This window comes from Pinus tabuliformis, chromosome 8, assembly GCF_031772625.1.
Source record: "Pinus tabuliformis cultivar Carrire ecotype Pingquan chromosome 8, CPIR1, whole genome shotgun sequence".
Lineage (NCBI taxonomy): Eukaryota > Viridiplantae > Streptophyta > Pinopsida > Pinales > Pinaceae > Pinus > Pinus tabuliformis.
In genome coordinates, this window is record NC_142294.1 from 1,748,776,035 (window position 1) to 1,748,799,189 (window position 23,155).

The following is a 23,155-nucleotide window of genomic DNA, read 5'->3' on the forward strand; positions in this document are numbered from 1 at the left end:
CAGTGTCTTAAAAATAACTACCGGTGAAATATTCCTGGTTAAATTTATCTTCCTTATTGATTCTTTAGGGTCGATTCCTATGGCAACGTTTCCAGAGTCCACAGAAAGGATTTCTCTTTCTTTACCTTCTTTTGGAAATGTTGGTGCTCCTTATATGGCAACGATGTCCCTCCCCAGGTTAACCATTGGTTTACCTATCTAGTTATTTTTGACCTCAATGATCCCGAGTGTCCCAACTCCTGCCCCTTCGTCTCCTTCATTCGAACCGTGTCATGATGATTCTAAGGTTGAACCCTCGCCTTCTTCCTTTGTTTCTTCACCTTCCTCTTCTACTTTGCTTGGTGAAAGTTTCAAATCTAGTAACTAGGAGGCTATGAAGAAGAAGAAGAAGACGAAGAAGAAGAATTCATCTAAGTAAGAGGTTGATCGTGTGATTGTTCCTCCAAATGCACCTCCTATAGAAAAACCTTTTGTTCCTCCACAGAATGTTAGATTCCCTTGCAGGCTATGAAAGGTGGAACATCTCCTCTGAGATTGTCCTGGCATTCCCCGAGTCTTAGAGGTATGGTCTCAAAATCTGGATCGACCATCCCCATCGACCTCTGGAGATCATGTCGATGCTACACCCTCAGCTAGTGATGGTAAGAAGAAAGGGAAGATTAGATTCCCTTGTAGGCTATGTGAAGGAGAGCATCTTTTTCACCTTTGTCCTGTTATGGATAAAGCTTCCAAAGTTTTGGAGAAACTTATAGCTCCTCAACCCCAACTCCCTGTTGGTTATCGGAGGCTTTCATCTAACCCTCTCCTGGTTGGTAAATAGATTGACTGGGTTTCATCTCTTGTTCATCCTGTTCTTCCTAAGCGAGACTCTTTTGTGTCTGTTCCAAACCAACCATTGGTAAAAAAGAGTGTTGACTTGGTTTCGCCACCAGTTCTCACTCTGTTCTGGAAGAGAGTGGTGATCATACTTCTCATGTTCTTCTTGTCTCCTCAGATTCTCATGAATTGAAGAGTGACCCTCCCATCCCAGTTGTTCAAGGGAGTCCTTCTTCTATTCCTATAGAGCATGGGGGTTGTTGTTCCTTAAGAAACTAATTTCCTCGCTGTTGGGAAATTGTGCTTAAGACATTAATAAATATTATTTACTATCACTTATTGTTTGTTGTCTTCTCAAATGAAGAACCTGAAAAACTTGGTCTTTAACTCTTAATACATGTATGACCAGAACATCTCATAATTCCATTTGTTGCTAGATATAAATGATGAATGAAGAAAGTTTGAAGGAGAAGTTAAAGATAATATGTTGATCTCTCACAGAATCTACTATCTGTAACTTAGAGAAACTATGATAATGGGAACTGAATCATAGACAATATGTTGGTCTTTCACAGAAACTATTATCTATAACTTAGAAAGGAAATGAGGACTTCAAGTATAGGAGCACTCTTTTAAGGAATTTTAACTTTATCTACATAAGCAAATAAAGACCTGCAACTTCATTACTATACTTAAAAAGAAGAAAACATAGCATGACACATGACAGAGAAGCTTACAAAATTATATGCAAAAACTCATGGAAACTTCTGATTCTTTCATTAGTCAACGATGATATCAAGAATACAGTGGCCTAGTCTTCGGGTTCTCCAAAATTCCAACCCTTTCTTGGCAAATTTTCCTTTTTTTATACATTGTGGAATAATTGTTGATTTCTGAAACTACCCAAATTATTTAACTACTTTTCTAAATATATGAAGTAAAAACTATTACATAATTTTATAGAGGGTAAAAGACACCACAAAGAACATGAAATAAGAAGAACATAATTGGATTCAGAAAGGGATGATAATTGTTGGCTTGCTCTGTTGATCTACTGCTGAATTCCTCTGTAAATGCCCTAATTATGCTTAATTCATTTTAGCCGCAATGAAACGCGTTTAGTTTGTATAATTTTGGGCTTACATGGGCATTCTGATTGGCCAAAATGCAAAGAAACATATCAGATTGTCTTCCTCTTCAGCTTCGGCTCTAACCCTGATTTTACACTTTACACAACGAAATTAACATGAACTTCTGATTAATCTGGAACTCAAAAGAGTTAATCCTGCTTTATAAACCTGTCAAATCCAATCTTTCAGTGCTCCTTTGACCTGCATCATAAATCACAATCAGCCTGAAAATCACTATAAAACTTAACTTATGCACCCTTAGGACTCATAGCTATGAAAGTGTTGGACTTATGCGTAAATCCTTTATACCTGTGCTTTTATATTATAAACCTTTTATAATGAAAATAATTTACAAAAAATGCTTTTTTCGCTTTCGCACAATTTTCGAGGTATACTTTCCCACCTATTCATCCCCACCACTGATATACGCTTTTCAGATTGGACGGTCTACAAAGGTTTAGGGTGGGACATAAACCTGGAGAATACTCGCCCAAAATGGGTGGTTTCCTCTCTCCACCTGACTGCTACGCGGTAAATGCTGAGTGGGATCGGGTGAGCTCCAATAAAACCATTTACCATTTTTACTCCGCCCCAAAAACCTGCCTTATAACTTGAAAACTACTTTTTCATATGCCTTGCGGATTTGACAGACTTATATAACATAATATATATCACTATCAGATCTGGCCTTTCTATTATAATCCTTTATAATAGAAACTCATATAAAATATTGTAAATATATATATATATATATATATGAATATCAATAAAAATCTTTACAACCCACGATAAGACGGATGCGTTGAATTATAAAGTATAGTACATAAACTGTGGGGTCTAGAATCCCCATCGCTCATCGTAATCAGCAAAGGGACCTGCATAAAGGCTTTTTGGACCTGCCAGAGTTATTAAATATAATATATATATATATATATATATATATATATATATATATATATATATATATATATATAGAGAGAGAGAGAGAGAGAGAGAGAGAGAGAGAGAGAGAGAGAGAGAGATTTTGGTCCGGCCCTTATCACAGATCATGATCGGCAGGGTCATATACATATAATATAAGCACTCTGTGTTGTTTTGGAGCCGCCGAAATTTTAAACGCAACATATATATTTTAGGTCTAGTGTTAATGCTTTAACACTTGTTTCCTTTGTAAATCCAATATATTTCTTCATTTCTTTTATATTTTGATTCCGATATATTTGTCTTATCTTTTTTCAAAATATTTTTCAAGTGATTTTCGAATGAAATAATGAATGAAACAAACAACAAAATAAATAATTTATATATTTATTAATAAATAAATAATTTATTATTATTTTATATTTCTTCATTTATATATTTATGTATCTTACTCCCAATATAACTAAATCTATATTTCTATATATAAATTTATATATTTTTATTTTTATTTATATATTTAGATATTTATTTGTATTTTTTATAAATTAAATAAATAATTTATTTTTACTATTATATTTACTAATTTATATTTTCATAAATAAATAAATAGTTTATTATTATTTTTAATAAATAAATAATTTGTTATTATTTTATATTTCTTCATGTATATATTTATATATTTATGTATGTATCTTACACCCGATATAACTAAATTTATATTTCTTTATATATTTTTATTTATTTTTATTATTATATTATAATTTAGCATGTATATATTTAGATATTTATTTATTTATTTTTACCTAATATAACTAAATTTGACCTTGCTCCTTAAGTCAACCTTTCGCCCAGGTAACCGTTGGTGTCTCTGCTCTAGCTATTTAAACAGGCAAGGCTGGATCTGTTCTTCAACTTGTCCTGACGATGAACCACACTGGTTGGTTCGAAACGCGTCGACAAATGGTTTCTCATGTGATTTTCGCCGAAAAATCTATCATAAACAAAATACATGTTACAACATCTGGCTCCACCTGGAGATAGTGATTTTTAACCACAGATTAGTGCCTTCACTTCGGGCATGGAGTCATATATTGCTTTGCATACACTGAAATACTATGGCATTTGTACAATGATTTCACTCTGTTATTCACAATTAAATGATGCTTATTCTTTAGGACTGGAAGTAGTGTTTTGAATATTGCCCATTAACAGGTAGCTGTAGAGTTTCACTGTCAAGATTCTCAAGGATGAAGGTATTATTGGATCTCACTTAAGAAATTCTAAGAGGACCATACCAGAGAGGATCAAACTTCCCATGTTTACCCTTATCTTCTCTTATGGTATCCCATCTTAATACTAAATCTGCAACTTTGAAATCAATTTCCTTAGCTTTCCTGTAAAAAATATTTTTCATCTTGGATTGATACATAATCAAGTTGTCTCTTACCTTGTCCCTATTCTCGCTTAGCTCCACCACATTTCTCATTCTTCTTACCAAATAATTTGGTTCTTCTTTCACCTCTTGAATCATTGCAATCATTGGCTTCACAATTTGACTTGCAAATAGAGCCTGAGTTCCATATACTAATTGAAAAGGTGATTTCCCTGTAGATCTTCTTGTAGTTACTCTAGCAGCCCACGGAGCAAACTTTAACTTAGAATCCCAATCTCTTTGATTTTCTGCAATGGTTTTCTTAAGGATCTTCAGCAAAGTTTTGTTAGTAGGTTCATCTAATCGATTTCCCTGAGGATGGTAAGCTGTTGAATGGGACAAAATAACATTATACTTGTGATAAAAAGCAATGAACTTACTTGAGTTGAAGACTTGAGCATTGTCTGTTATAATTTTAATGGGGCATCCAAATCTGCTGAAAATATTTTATTCTAGGAACTTCATTACTATCTGATCATTTTCTCTCTTAGTAAGAATTGCCTCTACCCATTTGGTGAAGTAATCAGTTGTTTTGAGAACCCACCCGTGTTTTCTTCTTGAAGGTGGATTGATTTCTCTAGCAAAGTCCAATCCTCATTGCCTAAATGGCTCCTTTATGAAAACTTGAATCAAAGGTAAAGGAGCTAATCTTTTTTTCTCAACAAAACGCTGACACTTCTTAGAACTTCTAACAAACTTATATGTATCACAAAATAAAGTAGGCCAATAAAATCCTGCCTGAAGGATCTTATGTGTAGTTACTTTCCAACTGTAATGTCCTCCACAAAACCCCTCATGATAATCTTTGATTGTTTCTATAAATTCATCTTCTGTTAAACATAGCAATAAAATTCCAGCAGGATCCTTCCAGTACAATCTGCCTTCCATAATCACATATGGTTGTGCCTTGATCTTTAGTGCCCTATAATTTGTTCTATCTAAGGATTGGGGACAAGAAAGAAAGAAAAAATAATGAATTATATGCTTATACCATTCTGAACACAAAAATTTATACCTAATCTTCATACCTAGATCTTGCTCTCCTTCACTTTCTTCAGCTGCTTTTTCAACCACAGGTGCCAACAAGTTAATTCCTAATGCCTGAAAGTTTGATTATGTTAACATTTTTGCCAATCCTTGTCTTTTCACCAACTTTGTGGGTTTTATGTCCAAATCATATTCCTGGATCTTGGCAATCCACTTTCCTCTTCTGCCTTCTACGTCTCCCTGTAGTAATACATCTTTCACTGCAACATTTGGCACATAAGCAATGATTTGGGATTGCAACACATAAGTTCTAAAAGCTTTTAGGGCTTTTACCAAAGCATACACCTGTTTCTCAAGAATATTATATTTCAGCTTAGAATCCCTAAGAATCTTACTGAATAATGCAACTAGTTGATCTCTCCCTTCATCATTCTTCTGCAGTAAGACATCAACTATTGAACTTGATGATGCAAATGAAAAAAATTGGAAAGGATTTTGGTAATCAGGACTAATTAAGACTGGAGCTGCCTGTAATGCCTCTTTAATCTTGGAAAATGATTCTCTAGCTTCTTTGATCCAACTCCCTTCATTCTCTTTTTTTAGCATATTAGTAATTTCTTTTAAAATTTCTGCATAGTTGGATACAAATCTTCTCAGGAAGTTTATCTTTCCCAAAAAAATTTGAATATCCTTTTTACTCCTGGGTAATGATATTTTCTACACAACTTGTACTCTGGATAGATCTATCTTCATTCCTTCTCTAGAAACAATGTGTCCCAATAGTTTTCCTTCTTCCAGAGCAAAAATGGATTTCTTTGGATTTAAGGAAAGTCCAAATCTTCTACATTTTTCAAAAGTCCTCTTCAAATGATCCAAATGTTCTTCATTAGACTTTGAGAAAACAATAATATCATCCAAATATATTACTACAAACTCATCTCCAACAAAAGCAATGTCCATAGACCTTTGAAATGTAGCACCTGCATTCATCAATTTGAAAGGCATTCTGGCATACATAAATGTTCCCCAGGGGGTTGTGAACGTTGTTTTCTTTTGATCCTCCTTATCCACAACCACCTGGTTATAACCAAAATATCCATCTAGCATTGACATTCTAAAAGTTCCCGTTACCTTTTGCAGCACATGATCCATCTTAGGCAATGGATAGTTATCTCTTAAAGAAGCCCTGTTGCAATTTCTGAAGTCCACACACAACCTTATTTCTTGATTTTTCTTTCTCACAGGTACTAGATTAGCCACCCAATTTGAATACCTGAGTGGGACTATTATTTTGGCTTCAAGAAACTTCTTGACCTTCTTTTCAATAGATGGTAGAAACAAAGGATTTATCTATCCTAGCTTTTGTTTGTAGGGTTTAACCCCCTCCTTCAAAGGAATCTTATGCTAAATAATATTTACATCATAGGTTTTGAGATCTTCATAGGACCTACAAATACATCAACATAATTCTTGAAAAGTTGAATATATTTCTTGAAAAATAGGTGAAACTCTAGCATATAATTTGACTAACCTGGGATTCTCCTGAGTTCCAATGTTGTGATCCTAAATATGTTCATCCTGTGAAATTTTCCTTGAGTCCACAACCACATCATTGGAATTAAAAAGCCTTTCAAGAGGAACAAGTCCCTTTCGCAGAATATTATCTTTCAATTGAAAGATCTTCTGATTTGCTATTGAAACTTTTAAACTACTGGCTCATGCAATTTTTGTTGTCTCTTCTTCGTCCTAATCAATTTATGTGCCCTAGAACTCTTCAACCATAGTCAAAAACTCCTTAATCTGCTGGTCATCTTCAAAAAATTTCTAGTTCTTAACATTATCAGGAACAGAAGGTTCGTGTCTCATTTCTACCTCATATCTTAGTCTTGGATTAATAGGAGGCTTGAAAGTGCTAGCAGCCACAGCCATTGAATCTGCCAATCTATTCTCATCTCTTGGAATGAATTGAATGTTAAAAGCTTCAAATAAATTTTCAATCAAATCCCATACCTCATTTCTGTATGCCCAGAGCCTAGGATGCTTTGTTTGGTAGTGATATTTTATCTGCTTAATAATTAGCTCTGAATATCCAAAAGAAAAAATTGATTTGACTCCCATCTGTTTGGCCTTTTGTAGAGCAATAATCAAGGACTCATATTCTACCACATTGATAGTTGCCTCAAACTCTAATTTTAAAGAAAAAGGGAACATATTACGTCCAAGTGCAATTAGAAGAAAACCAACACCTGTTCCTTCCTTGGAATAAGTTCCGTCAAAGAAACATTTCCACACTTATTCTATTTGCAGCTCTGTAATTACATTGGCTTAAGCAAACTGCTTCTGATTATCTTCAGCCAGCTCTGCATTATCAAGCAGTGTGAAACAAGCAAAGTCATCCTTCTCCTGACTATATACAGGTGAATTGCTTGCTCCATTTTTTTGTAATTGTCTTTACAAACCTAGTTTCTCTGTACAATCTCCTCTCCTCCCCACCAAAAATTGGTATAACAACATATGTAAAATCTAGTTTCAAAACACCTCCCAATTTAGCCCCCCAGGACCTAGATAGAAGCATTCCAAATCTAGCAAGAATATATGCTACTACAACATCCATGACCAAGCTTCTAGCTGGAATTTTGGCTAATGACACTGCCAGATCCTTAATAACCCCTAGACACTTGACCTTGTTTGGATCAAAAGAATACAAATCCCTGTAAGGTTTGGTCACTTGTAGATTTAGTTGCTTCATCATTGACAGAGGCATAAGATTATGTGAAGCTCCCAAATCAAACATACAATTATGTAGGAGGAAATCATGAACTAATAGGGAAATATAAAAAGGAGGTATTGAAGAATCTACTTCCTCTACATGTGGACCAAAAACCACTACCGATTTATCTTCCTACAGATTTACAGTGTCCTTCTCATTTTCTTTTAAATTAATAAACTTAGCAATATCCTTTTTATAAGTAGGTGTTTTTTCCAATTCTGTAAGGGGAACTTGTATTATTACCTTTTATAGCTCCTTGGTAAGACTAAACAAGGGACCCTGTTTAGCAGTCTTTTCATTATCATCTTCACCTTTCTTCATGATTGGAATTATTTGAGGAATTGAAACAAGTTTCTCCAAAGGAATTCTTCCAGTTTGATCTTGAGAAGACTCACCTCGAAGTATCTATGTCTTGCCATTTGCACTTTGCTGCTACTTTCCTTTATTTACTTGTTTTGCAAGCTGATCTTGTGGAATCGCCTTTGGTGAGGAAGTTGAAACTTGCTGCTCACTTTCATTTTCTTGATTTCTTGATCTTTTCCTAGATCTCAGGTCATATTTCTTATGTAGTTCAGCCTGCATAAAATTAGAGAATTGTTTCCAATATTCATCAATTTCATTTTAATCATGAATATCTTCTGCTTCATCATACACATAATCTTCTCCTTCAATGTTGAGTTCATCTTCATGAATTTCTTATAATGTAGAAATTTGATCTTCAGGTTTTTCTTTACCATGATCTTCTTCTATATATAATGGTGCTTGAATTTGATTTTGATCTTTTCTTTCCTTTTGCAAGATTTGCAAGATTTGTCTTCTAAGTTGGGGATTAAAGTTCTTATTATAATGTGTTTTTCTCTGAGAGTTATTATTTTCTAACTCTAACCTATTTAACTTATCTGAAAAAGTTTTAATTACATTACACATATCCTCTAATGATTGACTTTGAGATGATTCTATCTTTACCTTTCCCTTGTCTTGGGTGGGCTGTGTTTCTGGTGCTTTTCCTGCAGCCACCAAATTCGCTTCTATTTCTAAAGCATCTGTTTGGATTTGATCAAGGGTTAGAGATCGTATTTCCCTTAATATGAATCCAAAATTTGATTCAAAATCCCCTGCAAAAGTTATTTTTTAGCCAGTAGGAGGAGGCTTAATCTCTGCTAGGAAACTATTGTACAATTGTTAAATCTTCTGACAAATTCAGCCATAGTTTCATCAGACTTCTTCTTTATGGCATTAAACTCTATTAATGAATATCCATGGTCTCTTTTTTCTCCCCATCTCTGAATAAACACACGTTCCATCTATTCCCAAGAAGGAATGGTGTTATTGGGAAATCCTTTGAACCATTTCCTTGCTTCTCCATCCAGGGACTGAACAAAAAGTCTTAGAAAAACATCTAAATGTTCAACATTTAGGCTTTCTGCAAAATGAAAAAATACTATTACATGATTCTCTATTGTCTGTTCATGTTCTCCTGAAAAACATGGAAGAGTTTTGAGGTAATCCTGTGGCATTTGATTGAACAGTTGTGGTAGTTGAAGAGGTGCATACCTATTCACTAAGAATGTAGGTGCTGCCATGTTTACTAAACTTTGATTACCAACAGATGTGGAACTTGATTGAGAGGTAAATGGAATGTGCAAAGGAGGCAATGTGGTTATTTGTTGAGGTTGAATGATTATAGTAGATAAATGAAAAGTATCATACTCAAAAGATTGGTCTTGATAGCTAGGTTCCTGATATGAAGATGATGAAAAAGATGACTCTTTATTAGATGAATGTTCAAGTGAATTGCTTCCTGATGTAGACAATGTAGGAATTGGTGTAATTGGAATCTTAGACCTTCAAACCCTCTTCGAAAATAGCATTTTAGGATCTGAAAGAGCTTGAACCTTCTTTTGTGAAGTGTCTGATCTTGTATGGGGCCTTCTTGGAGCCAAAGTTATTGATTTGATTCAAAATAGCCAAATATTTCCTCCTCACGAAACAACCAGAGGAAAATATTGAAACACAGGGAAAAATCTTCTTATCTTCTCTCCCCGACAACGACGCCAATTAATGTTGTTCCTTAAGAAACCAATTTCCTGGTTGTGGGGAAATTGTGCTTAATACATTAATAAATATTATTTACTGTCACTTTTGTATTCTAAAATGAAGGACCTAGGAAACTTGGTCTTTAACTCTTAATACATGTATGACCAGAACATCTCAGAATGCCATTTGTTGCTAGACATAAATGATGAATGAAGAAAGTTTGAAGGAGAAGTTAAAGATAATATGTTGATCTTTCACAGAAACTACTATCTGTAACTTAGAGGAACTATGATAATAAGTACTGAATCATAGACAATATGCTAGTCTTTCACAGAAACTATTATCTATAACTTAGAAAGGAAATGAGGATTTTAAGTATAGGAGCACTCTTTTAAGGAATTTTAACTTTATCTACATAAGAAAATAAAGACCTGCAACTTCATTACTATACTTGAAAAGAAGAAAACATAGCATGACACATGAAAAAGAAGATTACAAAATTATATGCAAAAACTCATGGGAACTTTTGATTCTTTCGTTAATCAACGATGATATCAGGAATACAGTGGCCTAGTCTTCGGGTTCTCCAAAATTCCAACCCTTTCTTAGTAAATTTTCCTCCTTTTATACATTGTGGAACAGTTGTTGATTTCTGAAACTTCCCAAATTATCTAACTTCTTTTCTAACTATATGAAGTCAAAACTATTACATAATTTTACAGAGGGTAAAAGACACCTCAAAGAACATGAAATAACAAGAACATAACTGGATTCAGAAAGGGATGATAATTGCTAGCTTGCTCTGTTGATCTGCTTCCAAATTCCTTTGTAAATGCCCTAATGATGCTTAATTCATTTTAGTCATAATGAAATGCGTTTAGTTTGTATAATCTTGGGCTTACATGGGCATTCTGATTGGCCAAAATGCAAAGAAACATATCAGATTGTCTTCCTCTTCAGCTTTGACTCTAACCCTCATTTTCCACTTTACACAACGAAATTAACGTGAACTTCTGATTAATCCAGAACTCAAAAGAGTTAATCCTACTTTATAAACCTATCAAATCCGCTCGTTCAATGCTTTGTTGACCTACATTGCAAATCCCAATCGGCCTGAAAATCACTGTAAAACTTAACTTATGCACCCTTAGGCTACATAGCTATGAAAGTGTTGGACTTATGCGTAAGTCCTTTATGCCTGCGCTTTTATATTATAAACATTTTATAATGAAAATATATTATAAAACATGATTTTTTCTCTTTCGCACAATTTTCTAGGTATACTTTCCCGCGAATTCATCCCCACCATTGATCTATGCTTTTCAGATCAGGCGATCTATAAAGGTTTCGGGTAGGACATAAGCTCGAAGAATACTTTCCCGAAATGGGTAGTTTACTCTCTCCATCTGACTGCAACATGTTAAATGCTGAGTGAGATTGGGTGAGCTCTAATAAAGCCATTTATTATTTTTGCTCCGCCCAAAAACCTGCATTATAACTTGAAAATTGCTTTTTCATATGCCTTGCGGATCTGCCTGACTTATATAACATAATATATATCACTATCGGATCCAGCGTTTCTATTATAATCCTTTATAATAGAAACTCATATAAAAAAGTGTAAACAAAAACATATATGAATATCAATAAAAAAAATTACAACCCGCGATAAGATGGATGCGCTGAATTATAAAGTATAGCACATAAACTGTAGGGTCCGGAATCCCCATTTCTCATCGCAATCGGCAAAGGAACCTGCATAAAGGCTTTTCAGACCCACAGGAGTTACTATTATTATCTATATATATATATATATATATATATATATATGTATCTATATATATCTAGATATATATATATATATATATATATATATATATATATATCTATATATATATATATATATATCTATATCTATATATATATATATGTATGTATGTATATGTATATGTATATGTATATGTATATGTATATGTATATATATATATATATATATATATATATATATATATATATATATATATATATATTATATATATATATATATATATATATATATATATATATATATATATATATATTCGGGTCAAGCCCTTATCACAAATCATGATCAGCAGGGTCATATACATATAATATAAGCACTCTATGTTGTTTCGGACCCACCGTCATTATAAAATATATCACATATAATATCGGGTCCAGTACCCAATCACAAATCACAATCGGTGCTTGTCAGTGGAACCAATCGTCCATAATCATTGCGGACCCACCGAAATTTTAAATGCAACATATATATTTCGAGTCCGGTGTTAATGCTTTAAAACTTGTTTCCTTTGTAAATCCGATATATTTCTTCATTTCTTTTATATTTTGATTTTGAAATACTTGCCTTATCTTTTTTCAAAATATTTTTCAAGCGATTTTCAAATGAAACAATGAATGAAACAGACAATAAAATACATGTTACGACAGGGGCAATCATATGATACCCCCACCAAGTAGTTATGTCATCTCTTTCAATTGGGGTCCATTGACTGCTTTCTGCCTCCCATATTATGTGCCTTTCCAAATCACAATACAAGCCTATAATATGGTAGTACCTGGCACTATATTAGATGAAGGTGCATCTATTATCATCATGTCTTCTACTACTTGGCAAGCTTTGGGCTCCCCACAGCTTGTGCCTGTCACTTAGAATCTGTTGGATTTCAACGAAGGAACCAATCAACCCTTAGGGATCCTTCCGCAGTTCCGTATTAATTTGGGAGGAAAGATTGTCTATATAGATGTGATGGTAGCCCAAGGTCTGTTAGATTTCAATCTCCTCCTTGGATGTGACTATGTGTATGTCATGGGAGCTCTTATTTCTTCACTTTTCTGTGTGGTTTATTTTCTGCACGAAGGAAGAATTGTGACTATTGATCAACTATCGTTCATTGGTCACCAGGCATCTCCTTTGTAACCATTGTCCCCTATCAACTCTTTTTTGCAAGCAGTACCTTCCCCGCCACAGGTCAATTATGTGGCTACCCGTTCTATCTCCGCATCTGTTGATGCTCACACAGATGGTATAGTACATTATGTGCTAGGGAAATTGGAACCTGATCTGTCTATGGTACGAAATGACATGTATTCCTCCTAGAGTGATCCAAATTGGATCCTCAAACAATTCCATGATTGTTAAGAATGAATGAAAGACTTCAAGAAATATTGTAGCTATCAGAAATAACATCTGAATAATGATAATTTGCAGCCAACACGAAGCAATGAGGACCTCCGGTCAAAGCGCGCTAACCATTGGCCCATGGAGACTATGCATGGCGCAAAAATGGCAGTCGGGAAGCTCAAACTCAGAAACGGAGGCTATTTTTGATACGCTAATTGCGTATCGCTGGGAAAAACCCGTCGAGAAGGAAAATCCCTGAGCGCTCGGTCACAAGGGAAGCCGGAAAACTGTGGGAAAGCACTAAAATGGACAGGCAGGTCCCGCACTCAAAACTGACGGAATATAGGAGGCATTTTGGGTGGTAAGTGGGTTTGGCTGAAGACCCAGTGATCCCATACACCAAGTGACGCGTGTTTGGCGGGGAGAGAGAAAAACTGCTTACATTGCAGACTAACAATCGAGCAACTCAACCGCGCGATATAAGTGAAGACCATAGGATCTGGGGGCTCCAGATCAAATGGAGGAGGTTCAACCCGATGGATGACCAAACCCGAGGGAAAGATAAGCTACGACGCATAAATATTTGAAGTCCGATTTGACCAATGAGTCGAAAGAAGGATATGTTTCGCAGGCATCTAGGAAATAACGGAAAAAACGAACATTCATGAAGAACTAACACTCAGTTTGCAAGAAGACAGGTGGCCACCTCTCTGTGAAGCGTTATGCAGCAATGATGATGCATGGCATAGAAGTCCCAGTGGACAGAGGCAAGCGGTCCAGAGAGTTGGGAAGTCAAAACGAACAGTCAGGGAATGAACTTGCATTAAAGCCATGAGCTGACAGAGACAAGACAGAGAGACAATGAGGCAGAGAAGTAGTGAAGAAGCTGAAGGCCGAGAGACATAGAAAGAAAGGAAAAATTGTAGAGAACAGAGAAGCCGAGCTGACCATCAGAGTAAGGGTAGCATCGAGCAGACAGAGACCAATTGAGGTCGAAATTCAGTAAGGGGAGTCTGTGAACTCTAAGGACTTGGGAATTCCAAGTGCCATCCTACTGATCATCCTCTGTCAAGTGAGACTTAGATTGAGCTCCTTATTGTAAGACTCTACTTTAAAAACATAATAAAAAGGCCACCACTGAAAGCTGGACCAGGAGACGTAGCCCAGGAGGATTGGGTGAACTCCTTATTAAATTTTGTTTTGTTTCTGTTTTGCTTACTGTGATCTCTTACTATTTCAAGTGTCTATTCATTTTGAAATCTTGTCAATCCGTTGCCTAAGATAACATAGACGCACACAGCAGCACATGAGTCTGGAATACCTTCATTAATTTCTTGAGGTCACCTAGGTGTGATTTTAGATCAAGTGGTATCAGAGCTATAGGTTGTTAAGGTTAGACAAGCTTGTGCTGGATTTAGTTGTTGAATGCTAATTAGATCAAAGCTCAAATTAGGAGAAGGAGAGTTGGTCGAAACTAATCCTGAAATTGGAAGAGTCTATCCTCAGAAGTAAATGTCAGAGGAAGGTTATATGGGGCCAGACCCTTAATTTATAGATAGTTTCCTGGACATAAGGTCCATGGTAGAGGAAATGTATAAGGACTTTAGAAAACACAAAGCTGAAGATTCATCAGGTTCCAAACAAGATGAAGGAGAAGAAGAGTCTTTCCTCCATGACCACTCAAAAGGAAAAGGGAAAGAAGAAAACTTTCTCACACCTCCTAATAGCCCTGAACATAAAAAGAAGACATCTTTGATTAAACTAGATGTTAAATTTGATTTACCAATATATGATGGAGAGTTGAATGCAGAAAAGATGGACAATTGGATTAGACAAATTGATGTTTATTGAATATTGCAGAGTATTGATTCAGATAAGAGCAAGATTCAGCTGGCCAGCCTACGCCTTGGAGGCACTACCTTGGTTTGGTGGGAAGGCAAGACCCAAGTTGAAATGAAGAGACATCGTAATACCCTTTCTGTTTGGAGTGAATTTGTTTTTGCAATCAAAAAGCAGTTCTGTCCACTGGCCTACATGTAGCAAGCCATGATGAGCTGGCAAACTCTTCGACAACTGAAAGGGCAAAGTGTACAAGGTTACACCCAAGAATTTAGGAAGAGAGATTTGATTCTAGGAATCTCATTATACTCACCTGAGATTCTGTTGAAGTACATCAGTGGTCTACACAGCTACATGAGGCACACTATCCTCATGTTTATTCCCACTAGTATAGATGAGGTATGTTTTCAAGCTACGCATCTAGAAGCTAGAGGAAAGAATGGGAACTTAGAAGTTGGGGGATCATCCCAACCCACTACAAGCAAGAATAAGGAGAAAAGAAAACAGAAATGGAAAGCAAGGAAGGCCAACACTGCATAGAAAAGCAAACCTTCATGCACTCACTGTAAGAAGAAGGCGTATGATGATGAGCACTGTTGGATTCTGCATCCGGAGCTTAGACCTAAGAAGTTTGAGGGCAAGAAGAAGAAGACTATTGCAGCTATTCAGAAAGATTTGGGGTCGGACTTAGGAGATGAAACAGCCATTGCAGCCACAGGTATAAAAGGTAAGAATTCTAAAGCATCTACTAGTAATTCTGCACAATCTACTATTGATGAAGAAAATGAGAGAAAAATACATGAGCTTTTCCATATTCGAGTTATTTTCAAACATCAAAAGATTGATACTTTTTTTGATAGTGGCTCACAAGTAAATTTAATTTCTGAAGCAATTGTAAAGAAGTTGGGATTACTGACTACACCTCACAAGAAACCATACCCATTAGGATGGTTAAGTGATAAAGCACAACTACAAGTGACTAGACAATGCAAACTCAAGTTTTATTTTGGGTCAATGTTTGTAGATGAGGTTGAGTTAGACATAATTCCTTTGGATATATGTGGAATTGTTTTAGGAAGTCCTTACTTGTATGACAAAAAATCTATTTTATATAGAGCTAAGAACAAGTATCTACTCATTAAAGATGGAATAGAATACTTTGTAAGATCTCATAAGCTCAAGAATAATTACACTCTCATAAACTCAGGGTAGATGAAACGAATTATAAATTCATGAATTTTTTTTTTACTGATGGTTGTAAAGGAAAAGAAACTTGATAAAACCAATGTATTTGAGGGCTATGATGCTAAACAGCAAGCTAATTTAGAAAAAGTTGTTTTAGAGTATGATATCTTGTTTCAAGAACCTAAAGGTCTGCCATCCAAAAAGGAAATAGTGCATGATATTAATTTGCAGCAAGATGCTCCATTGCCTAACATTGGAATGTATAGGTTGTTCGCTTTAGAGAATGTAGAAATCAAGAAGTAGGTGCAGGAGTTGCTCGATAAGGGATTCATTAGACCTAGTACATCACCATGTGGATCTCCAATCGTTTTGGTGAGAAAGAAAGATGGCTCGTGGAGAATGTGCATTGATTACCAAGCACTGAATAAGATAACAATAAAAAATCGTTATCCCCTTCCTCGCATAGATGATCTATTAGATCAATTGAAAGAAGCTATTTATTTTTCCAAGTTAGACTTGCATAGTGGATATCATCAGGTCAGAGTTGTAGAACAAGATGCATGGAATACTACTTTCAAGACAAAGCAGGGATTGTATGAGTGGCTGGTTATGCCTTTTGGCTTAACTAATGCTCCTGCTACTTTCATGAGAATAATGAATGATGTACTCAAACCTTTTCTTGATGATTTTGTTATTGTGTATCTGGATGAAATTTTGATATTTAGCAAAACATGGGAAGAACATTTAAAGCATGTTAAGCAGACAATAGATGTTTTGAAAAGGGAAAAATTTTATGTTAAACTCTCAAAATGTGAATTTGGCAAAACATCTTTGAATTATTTGGGACATATAGTAGGGGGTGGTGAATTGAAGATAGATCCCTCTAAGGTGGCAATCATTATAAACTGGCCTAAACCCAATTCTACTACAGAAGTTAGGAGCTTCTTAGGAGCAGCACAATATTGGAGAAAGTTCATTTCTAACTTTTCCTTATTGTAGCTCCCTTATATGCTTTAACAGGATTGAACAAGGTGTTTTAGTGGGGAGGAAAACAGCAGAAAGCCTTCGACACCTTGAAAGAAAAGATTAGTACAACACCAGTACTAGCACTACCAGATCTTCAAAGATCGTTTGAGATCCAAACGGATGCCAGTGACTATGCCATGGGAGTAGTGTTGATACAACACGGTAAACCCATATGTTATCATTCTGAGACATTTAATTTTGCAGTAGTTAACTATCCCACATATGATAAAGAATTGTATGCATTAGTACAGAGTGTGAAAAAGTGGAAACATTACTTAATGGGTAAAGAAACAGTTATACATACTGATCATCAACCACTTCAATATCTACACTCCCTAACTAAGTTGTAGCAATCAAGACACTACATATGGATGGGTTTTCTACAACAGTTTCATTTAGTCATCAGATACAAAAAGGGCATACACAATAAAGTTTCAGTTTATCTAGACCCATTATAAATGTATCTACTCTACTTAAGCATAATTCTGTGTTACATGAGAGCTACATTGAACAATATGCTCAAGATATAGACTTTAAAGATGTATATGTAACTTTAAGTCAAGGAAAACGAGTAGAAGAATTGGATTATCATATTAAGGACCAACTCCTATATCATTGTGGGAATCTATGCATTCCACAAACTGAAAGACTAAAGATAATTCGAGAAGCACACACTTCTCTAATATCAGGTCACTTTGGGGTAAGTAAAATAGTTGCACAGCTATAGAGATTTTGTTATTGGCCAAAAACGAATGAGACAATTTCTAGATATGTAAGAGGGTGTACTATGTGTGCTAAAAGAAAGCCTAGCAATAGAAAACTAGGCTTGTACTCTCCATTACCAGTTCCTTCTCATCCTTGGGAAAGTATTTCAATGGACTTTGTTGGAGGACTGCCTAAATCTAGGAAAGGTCGTGATTATTTGTATGTTGTTGTGGATAGGTTCAGCAAAATGTGTATTTTGATACCTTGTAATAAATAGATTATAGTTGAACAAACTGCAAAACTGTTCTTTCAACATATATGGGTTCATTTTGGATTACCCACTTCCATTATATCGATCGAGAAACCCAATTTGTGGGAAATTTTTGGTCAATTTTATGGGAACTGATGGACACCACCCTGAAGAAAAGGACAACTTTCCATCCACAAACCGATGGCCAGACAGAAGTAGTCGGCAGGACAGTGATCCAGTTACTCAGGGGATATTGCAGTAAGCATCCTAAGCTTTGGGATGAACATTTGTGTTATGTGCAACATGCTTACAACCGAGCCAAACATTCTTCCACACAGAGATCTCCTTTTGAGACTTGTTTTGGTTTCACACCAAGGTCTCCCTTGGATTTTGTCTTTGGTAAGGACACAACAGTTGAGGGACACAACGATGTGGACAAGGCAACTAGGTTCATTGAACAAATCTAAGAGATCCATCAGGCAGTACATGAACAAATGGAAAAGAGCCAGGCCAAATACAAGGCAAGGCATGACAAGCATTGGATGGAGCATAGTTTCCAAGTTGGTGATCAAGTTTGGCTATATATCAGCAAGGATAGGATGCAAGGTGAAGGTAAAAAGTTGAAACCAATAAGGTATGGACCTTTCAAGATCCTTGAGAAAATTGGTGAGAATGATTTTTTCCTTGATTTGCCAGCTTATATGCACATCTACTCAGTCGTCAATGCAAAAAACTTGAGACTATTTTAACCTTCGTTAATGGAAGGTCCTAAAGAATAGAGTCAATTTCCTTCTATTGATGACCTGCTATCTGAATATCTTAATGAATAGCAGGAAGACACAGTTTTGGATAGGAAGGTGAGAACGATGCTTAGGGGAGATGTTGAGTACCTCAGAATTGGGCTTAAGGGTTCAAAGCCAAGTAATGCAAAATGGATAGAGATTGGACAGGTGAGAAAGTTGTATCCTCACTTAGTCGATGCTTGAAAAACCAACTTTTGGTGGTCCAAAAGCTTTTTCAGTGGGAAGACCGTGATCTGAATTGGATCCTCAAAAAATTCCATGATTGTTAAGAATTAATGACAGACTTCAAGAAATATTATAGCTATCAGAAATAACCTCTGAATAATGATAATTTGCAGCCAACACAGAGCAACGAGGACCTTCAGTCAAAGCGTGTTGACCATTGGCCCATGGAGATTGTGCATGGTGCAAAAATGGTAGTTGGGAAGCTCAAACCTAGAAATCGAGGTTATTTCTGATACGAAATTAACGCAAAGCCCCTTGAGAAGGAAAAGTCCCGAGCGCTCGGTCACAAGGGAAACCAGAAAACCGTGGGAAAGCACTAAAACCGACAGGTGGGTTCTGCGCTCAAAACCGACGGAATATCGGAGGCATTTTGGGTAGTAAGTGGGTTTGGCCGAATACCTAGCGATCCCATACACCGAGTGATGCCTGTTCGGCAGGGAGAGAGAAAAACTGCTTACATCGCAGACTAACAGTTGAGCAACTCGACCGCGTGATATAAGCGAAGATCGTAGGATCTAGGGGCTCCAAATCAAACGACGAAGGTTCAACCTGATGGATGACCGGACCCGAGGGAAAAATAATCTACGATGCATAAAGATTTGAAGTCCGATTTGACCAATGAGTCAACAAAAGGATCTATTTCATAGGCATCTGGGAAATAACAGAAAAAAATGATTGTTCAAGAAGAACTTATGCTCAGTTCGCAATAAGACAAGTGTCCACTTCTCTACGAAGCGTTACGTAGAAATGATGATGCAGGGCAAAGAAGTCCCAGCGGACAAAGGTAGGTGATCCAAAGAGTTTGGAAGTCGAAACGAACATTTAGGGAATGAACTGCCTTTAAAGCCACGAGCTGACAGAGACAAGACAGAGAGACAGTGAGGCAGAGAAGCAGTGAAGAAGCTGAAGGCCGAGAGACACAGAAAGAAAGGCAAAATTGTAGAGACCAGAGAAGCCGAGCTGACCATCAGAGTAAAGGTAGCATCGAGCAGATAGAGACCAATTGAGGTCAAAATTCAGTAAGGGGAGTCTGTGAAATCCAAGGACTTGGGAATTCCAAGTGCCATCCGACCGATCACCCTCTGTCAAGTGAGACTCAAATTGAGCTCCTTATTGTAAGACTCTGCTTTAAAAACATAATAAAAAGGCTACCAATGAAAGCTGGACCAGGAGACGTAGCCCAGGAGGATTGGGTGAACTCCTTATTAATTTTTTTTGTGTTTCTGTTTTGCTTACTATGATCTCTTACTATTTCAAGTGTCTGTTTATTTTGCAATCTTATCGATCCATTGCCTAAGATAACATAGACACGTACACTAGCACATGAGTCTGTAATACCTTCATTAATTTCCTGAGGTCACCTAGGGGTGATTTCAGATCATAAAACATGGTTCTTCCATCTAGTGAGGATCTCTTGGGAGCCATGTTCTCATATGGTCCATGAACAAGGGTCATGAGGATATTTCTTGGTCTTGTGTCAACCTCATTAAAAAATGAAACAAGAGTTGAGGAGAGTTCCTGGTCTTGTGTCAACCTCATTAAAAAATGAAACAAGGGATGATGAGGATAGTTCTTGGTCTTGTGTCAACCTCATTAAAAAATGAAACAAGAGATGAGGAGAGTTCCTTGTCTTATGTCATCCTCGTTAAAAAATGAAACAAGGGTATGAGGATAGTTCTTGGTCTTGTGTCAACCTCATTAAAAAATGAAACAATAGTTGAGGAGAGTTCTTGGTCTTGTGTCAACCTCATTAAAAAATGAAACAAGGGATGATGAGGATAGTTCCTTTTCTTGTGTCAACCTTGTTAAAAAATGAAATAAGGGTCCAGAGCATAATTCCTTGTCTTGTGTCAAGCTCATTAAAAAATGAAACAAGGAGTCATGAGGATAGTTATTTTTCTTGTGTCAAGCTCGTTAAAAAATGAAAAAAGGGTCTTGAGGATAGTTCTCTTACTGTTTCAACCTCATTAAAAAATGACGCAACTACCTTTTTCAAATCGAGTCTTTGATTAAGATCTCATAAAATCCTAATCGATTCTTTCCAAGATCTTGCAAGTGAACCTTCATTCCATTCACCTAGTTAACTGAAATGAAGCTTGAGGGGCATGTACCCCATTTGAGTCATTATGCTGGGGGCATGCAAACTTATATCAAGCATAGTTTTTCATTTCACGCTTGTGTAAACATGAAACTGAATCCAAGCAGAGTTTTCCGTGGTTCAAGCTTGTGTAAAAATGAACCCATACCCAATTTTAACCCTCGTGATCACCATTTTTATCAGAAAATTTCTGCAAGATGAGCCTTGGTTGTTTCATTCCATCACCACCATCTCTTTGGCCGATCATATGCTTTCACTTGGTTGTTTTTCCTTTCCTAAGGGACTGCATCGATGAGTGGTTTTATTAGCCAGCCTCTTGACCATTACATGTTTTGAGCTATTCCATCATTGCCAAAACCAGTTGCTACCCTTTATACCACTCGTTCCTTCAAGACGAGTCACCTTTAAGCTCTTTTCTAACTCGTAAAAGATGAAAAGATTACCGAGTATCTTTCTTGTTTTGACTCGTTAAAGAGAATAAAAATGGGGGGTCCACTTTTAGCTCTTTTCTGACTCTTTAAAAACGAAAATATGGTTGAGCCCTTGTCGTTTCGAACTTGTTAACGGATGTGAAACATCATGTGCCCAGTATAAGTTTACCCATTTTTTGGGCTGGGAGGCACTATTTACGAAAAGGTACTCTTTCGCTGAAATGGTCAAGAGGTTCTCTCTAGTATTTCTTTCTACCTTTTCGAGCTAGAGAGACACAAACGTATGAAAAGGGACCATTTGGAGTTTTATTTTCCATGTCTTTTTCAAACTCTCTAAATATGAAAAGACTCCGAGTTTTGCCTATGTAGGACTTGTTAAACCCTAATGACATTGGACATGTCATCATGACGAGACCGAGCTTATCTTTCCTAGGGCTCGTTAAAATTTACTAGGTTGGATTTGTCCGAAGGACAAAATTATATTACAAGCATATGCTATCCCCTTCAAGCTTGTGTTTCAAAAATAATTGGGCTACTCACCAAAAATTGTGGGGGAAAATTTGGAAGTATTCCGTCAGTTGTATTAATTATTATGATAGCTTGTCGCTCTTGAACATCGACACTCTTTCTACTTCGTGTCGGGTTGGGATATCCTCACTTTATCGTTGGCCTTCCAGGTTTTGGGTTATCCATTTTGCCTCATTCCATCTGATCCTTGCTGCATCATCATGGCCTTTGATCCCTTGGTACCAAAATTCTACCAAACTCCAGAGTCGTGTCACTGATATGTTCAAGAGCTTAATCCTTCTGCAGTTTTGTATCCTTACACACCTTCCTCATATTCTCTATCTCATCCACATTCATCATGTTCCTTTGTCTCACGTCGATGGTGTGGGAAACATTATGGCCCTCCTTCGACCAATCGCTTGTTGTCAACTTCAGCTCATTGTCTGGGAAGTTGATCTAGAGACTCCTTTCTGGTACCATGGAGATTGCATGCTTAAATGACATGTTCTTCGCATTGGACGACAGGCTTTCATTATTGGCCTTTGATCGGGAGATTTCACGGGTGTTCAACTTCAAATCATTCTTCACACTTCATGGATTGTACTAGCAGTAACTTGAGAACCATTGACATTACTAGTGGTCTCTCTTGTGCTTGTTAACGATTTACATCATTGACCGGTAATCAAGCAATTTTCTAGTATGCTTGACTTAAGCACATCTATTCGCATATTAGAATTTGTATCCTAATCGGGTTGGGATTGAAGACCATGGGCTCAGATTACACAAGTCTAGGCTGCATGGATTGGTTCATGATTTTATACATTACT